Raw genomic sequence first — 6,000 nt, forward strand, 5'->3', positions numbered from 1 at the left:
CCATCACGTATTCCACATTTTGTTGTGTTTAGCCTGAATTTAAAATGGATTACATTTTTTTTCTCTCTCCCATCTCTACTCAAAGCAACACAGCATCCTTCACTCATGCTGCCAAACATACCCTCGTAAAACTGACTATCCTACCGATCCTTGACTTCGGCGATGTCATTTACAAAATAGCCTCCAACACTCTACTCAGCAAATTGGATGCAGTCTATCATAGTGCCATCCGTTTTGTCACCAAAGCCCCATATACTACCCACCACTGCAACCTGTATGCTCTTGTTGACTGGACCTCGCTTCATATTCGTCGCCAAACCCACTGGCTCCAGGTCATCTATAAGTCTTTGCTAGGTAAAGCCCTGCCTTATCTCAGCTCACTGGTCACCATAGCAGCACCTACCCGTAGCACGCGCTCCAGCAGGTATATTTCACTTGTCACCCCCAAAGCCAACTCCTCCTTTGGCCGCCTCTCCTTCCAGTTCTCTGCTGCCAATGACTGGAACGAATTGCAAAAATCTCTGAAGCTGGAGACTCATATCTCCCTCACTAACTTTAAGCACCAGCTTTCAGAGCAGCTCACTGATCACTGCACCTGTACATAGCCCATCTGTAAATAGCACATCCAACTACCTCATCCCCACACTGTTATTTATTGTATTTATTTTGCTCCTTTGCACCCCAGTATCTCTACTTGCACACTCATCTTCTGCACATCTATCACTCCCGTGTTTAATTGCTATATTGTAATTGTTTTGCCACTATGGGCTATTTATTGCCTTTACCTCCGTTATCCTACCTCATTTGCACACACTGTATATAGACTTTTTCTATTGTATTATTGACTGTATGTTTGTTTATTCCATGTGTAACTCTGTGTTGTTGTTTGTGTCGCACTGCTTTGCTTTATCTTGGCCAGGTCGCAGTTGTAAATGAGAACGTGTTCTCAACTAGCCTACCTGGTAAAATAAAGGTGAAATAAATACAACTCAATACCCCATAAAGACAAAGTGAAAACATGTTTTTTGACATTTTTGCAAATGTATTGAATATGAAAAACTGAAATATCTAGTTACATTAGTATTCATACCCCTGAGTCAATACTTTGTAGAATCACCTTTGCCAGTAATTACAGCTGTGAGTCTTTCTGGGTAAATCTTTAAGAACTTTCCATACCTGGATTGTGAGAGCGGTACCCAGAAATGTGTTGTATTGGATTTGCCCCAAACATCTCTTTTCAGTGTCAAGGAGGTAATGTTGCCTACCTTCACCACTTGGAGGTGCCCCGTCAAGGAAATCCAGGACCCAGTTGCATAGGGAGGAGTTTAGACCCAGGGCCGTGAGCTTTGTAATGAGCTTATAGGGCACTATGGTATTGAAGGCCGAGCTGTAGTCAATGAACATATTGTCCAGGTGTGGGAGTGCAGTGCAATGGCGATTGAGTTGTCCGTGGATCTGTCAGGGCGGTAGGTGAATTGGGGAGGGAGGAGCTGATATGGCTTTTGACTAGCCTCTCGAAGCACTTCATGATGACGGAAGTGGGTGCTACTTGTCTGTAGTCATTCAGTTCAGTTACTTTCCCTTTCTTGGGCATGGGGATGATAGTGGACATCTTGAAGCAGATGGGTATGGCGGCCTGAGCTAGGGAGAGATATCTCTGAAAATATCAGAGAACACAACAGCCAGCTGGTCTGCATATGCTCTGAGGGCATAGCTAGGGATGCCGTCTGGGCCGGCAGCCTTGCGAGGGTTAACACGTTTGAATGAATTACATACAGTACGTCCTCAGCGGAGACTGTGAGCATGTAGCCCACGTTGTCATCGGGGGCTCTCCTTGGCAGCTCAGGGTTAGTTAGCAATGAGAAACCGGGAGGCCGGCGTCCATCCAGAGTAGTCGTGCACCGTGCGACAGCTTTTTTGCCCATCGCCTCATTAACAGGGCATTCGCGATATGGCACTTTATCAAGCGGCAGCCTTGCTCCTGCTGTTCACATTGTGGTTTTCCGACAACGATGAGACAGCCTATAGGGAGGAGGTCAGAGACCTGGTAGTATGGTGCCAGGACAACAACCCCTCCCTCAATGTGAGCAAGACAAAGGAGCTGATCGTGGACTACAGGAAAATGCGGGACAAACAGGCCTCCATTAATTAATAAAGGTTCTTGTTACTTACAACCTCATGCTAATCGCATTAGCCTACATTAGCTCAACCGTCCTGCAGGGGACCCACCAATCCTGAAGAAGCTTTAAGGGCTTGTAAGTGAGCATTTCACAGTAAGGTCTACACATGTTGTGACAAATAAAGTTTGATTTGATTTGAAGATGCTTTTTCAGTGTCAAGGCAGCGGTGAAATACACCTTACCGTGAAATGCTTACTTACAAGCCCTTAACCAACAATGTAGTTCAAGAAATAGAGTTAAGAAAATATTTACAAAATAAACAAAAGTTTAAAAAAATTATAATAATAAAGTAACACAAGAAAATGACATAACAATAATGAGGCTATATACAGGGGGTACCGGTACCGAGAAATGATTGTGTGTGTGCAAAATATATCAGATAATGCGGGCCAGTCCTGGTTCCCTGGATCAACAGGTGACAAAAAATAAATTAGGTAAAATAAAATGTTTTTTTTTATTGACATGGCAACAAAAGTGACAAAGTAATCAAAGTGACATAGTAAAGGAATCAAATAAAATATACAAAACATTTTAAATAGGACTCAACTAAATAAGGTACAAAAGAAACACGCAGAGCAAAGAAAATAATATAAAACAAAAATAGCCTATAGGCATATTGTATGGACATTGTTTGCCCATGTGCAGAGTAACTGCAGTGAATTAGCAGCATAGAATTATAATTCAAGTATATCTACATTGTGCAGTAAGGTGACGTTGTCACACCCTGATCTGTTTCACCTGTCTTTGTGATTGTCTCCACCCCCTCCCGGTGTCTCCTATCTTCCCCATTATCCCCTGTGTATTTATACCTGTGTTATCTGTTTGTCTGTTGCCAGTTGGTCTTGTTTTTGTCAAGTCAACCAGCGGTTTTTGTATCAGTGCCTGCTTTTACCCAGTCACTCTTTTCTCATCCTCTGGTTTTGACCCATGCCTGTCCTGAGACTGCACGCCTGACCACTCTGCCTGACCCTGCCTGCTGTCCTGTACCTTTGCCCCTGTTGCTGTAATAAACATTGTTACTTTGACACGGTCTGCATCTGGGTTTTACCTTTATCCTGATAGACATAACTATTGCATTGGTCCGGTAGACTAAAGTGATATAAGTATGTCTATGAATAAATGGTTAGTGTGTGGCAGGGTGCAGTAGTCAGCCCAGGGTTCAGCTGTTGGCTCAGTCTTGGGGGTAGAGGCTGGCTTTGAGATAGGTTATCCGAGACCTGATGTTGACCCTCAATTTAGCGGATCCCTCTCCCCTGTGCGCCGCCTTCTCCCACCTTCACGATCGGAGGCCCCTTTCAGGTAACTGGTGACCTGAATCTGGACCCCTTCATCCGTGGCATCCCGGGCTGCAGGGTTCATACGAATGGCTCCTATACACAAAGTAAGAACATTGAGTTATATTTGAATTGCACAAAGTCTTACACAAGAAGTTACAAAAATATATACTTAAAAGTAACACTTAATATCAAAACTTACTGTGAAGAATAGTCTTTAGAAACAAGTCATTAAAACAGCCCATATCCACTGCACCAGTCCAGGTTGTGGCAATGGCAAGCTGATTTGACAGAATGCAGGGTAGCATCCCCCACACTGTTGACTTCAGGTCCTTGGCACCCTTTACAGCCAGACACCTAAGATATACAAATGTAAAAGTATTAGAAATGACACACTATGTTAAGATATTTCCCTCCCCAACCCCCTATGTTTTATATACATTTATTGTGACTGTCTAAAGATGGATGTCAGATTTCTAAAAAGGAATTTAGAACATGCTGCTGTCAGGTTACAAAGATCGCAACAACAGGGTCAAAGTTGAATGTCTCTTGCTCCTTCCCGGAAAAAGCAATGGCTGTATAAAATTCTGAGCACACTTACAAGTCTCTCCTGGTGCTCGGTGTCCTGGCTCAGCCTGGTCTCCTGGAGCCCGGTGTCCTGGCTCAGCCTGGTCTCCTGGAGCTCGGTGTCCTGGCGCAGCCTGGTCTCCTGGAGCTCGGTGTCCTGGCTCAGCCTGGTCTCCTGGAGCCCGGTGTCCTGGCTCAGCCTGGTCTCCTGGAGCTCGGTGTCCTGGCTCAGCCTGGTCTCCTGGAGCTCGGTGTCCTGGCTCAGCCTGGTCTCCTGGAGCTCGGTGTCCAGGCTCAGCCTGGTCTCCTGGAGCTCGGTGTCCAGGCTCAGCCTGGTCTCCTGGAGCTCGGTGTCCTGGCTCAGCCTGGTCTCCTGGAGCTCGGTGTCCTGGCTCAGCCTGGTCTCCTGGAGCTCGGTGTCCTGGCTCAGCCTGGTCTCCTGGAGCTCGGTGTCCTGGCTCAGCCTGGTCTCCTGGAGCTCGGTGTCCTGGCTCAGCCTGGTCTCCTGGAGCCCGGTGTCCTGGCTCAGCCTGGTCTCCTGGAGCTTCAGGCCTTGCCGGATACCTAACGGGAGATTAAGATCATCAGGCAAGGATAAATCTCCAACCTGCCATTGGCCTGTTGATAGGCTAACAACGTATTCATCTTGTGATCCATCTCAAGTGTCTGATACCACCTGGACCTATAAAAAATAAGAAGCAGTTAATTACTGTCTTACTCCTGAAAACAATTATACACAAAAAATAGATGTTATGTTCTCACCAGCTTGCCCTCTCCTTAGCACCTTAACTTCTTCCCTCAGGGTTCTGTTTTCCTGCTAGTCTTTGCATTTCTGCCCTGTCTTCCTTCAGTGATTTGTTTTTCTGCCGGATTTCTACCCTGAAAAATAAAACAACATTTAAAAAGGTTAAAAGTTACCCTTGTGAAAAATTGCTGGTAACTTTTTAATGCAATTGCATACTGTGCAAAACAGGACAGATCCGCATAGTCTCACCTGGGCTAAATGGATGTACCACATACAGTACCTCCAGGACTGTTCATATTTGAAGTCGGTATGTTCTGACCTTCATATCTACGACCATAATTTGGCCCGTTGAAGTGTCTCATTATAGGTCCTGTATGAAACAGTACATTGACATTAAATACTGCAAAAAAGAACAGATAGGCAAAGTCTCATCTTTGAAAAGTTAATGTACTACTTACCTCCATGGCTGTCCTCCACATGCTGCTGTGGTGATATGATGCTGGGGAATATGATGTTTTTCCTAATTGAATACAAATTACATGAATAAAGGGGCTTGTTTCTCCTCTGATATTCCATCAGTATTTAGCAGGACAGAATACATCCTCCAATGGATTTTCTCATGAATAATGCTTCACTTACTTGTATTTGGAATCTTGGCACCTTAAAGTGGAGTCTGTGTTTATAGAAGAAAAGTACATTTGGAAGTTGACCATGAAAGCTGATTATGGATTGGAAATGGAACTTCGCATATAGTCAAGCATTTAAAAAAATCTACTTTACATACCAGTCCGCTGGCACCGCAATGTTTTCAGGGTTGGATATAAGCTCCTGGGACTGGTGGTGTGACTGGAGGAATATTTTAAACCAGCTACCCTAACGTCCACTGGCACCTCTATGTTCATGTTACTTCTGTGCTGTCTCCCAATTGTCTAGACCAGTGAATAATAAGGTAGAGGCATGAATTATCCCGCAAAACACTGACTTTCGCATCAGGCAAGTTAATTACACCAACAGTTCAAATGAGAGTATATCAGAGACATAAATTAGGCCAAATGACCTGCTCCCTTCATGAACTGAAAGCAGCTTCTTTCCCAGGTGCTGTCTGGTGGCGTACACTTGATGGCTCAATTGTTTCATTTGTTATTTTTTCTGCGGCTGAGTGGTGGCCAATAGCAGATGTTATCTTTGATCCCTACTTGTGGAACTACTGCATATGGTTTGTTCTTTTCATCCA

This window comes from Salvelinus namaycush, chromosome 32, assembly GCF_016432855.1.
Source record: "Salvelinus namaycush isolate Seneca chromosome 32, SaNama_1.0, whole genome shotgun sequence".
Classification (NCBI taxonomy): Eukaryota; Metazoa; Chordata; class Actinopteri; order Salmoniformes; family Salmonidae; genus Salvelinus; species Salvelinus namaycush.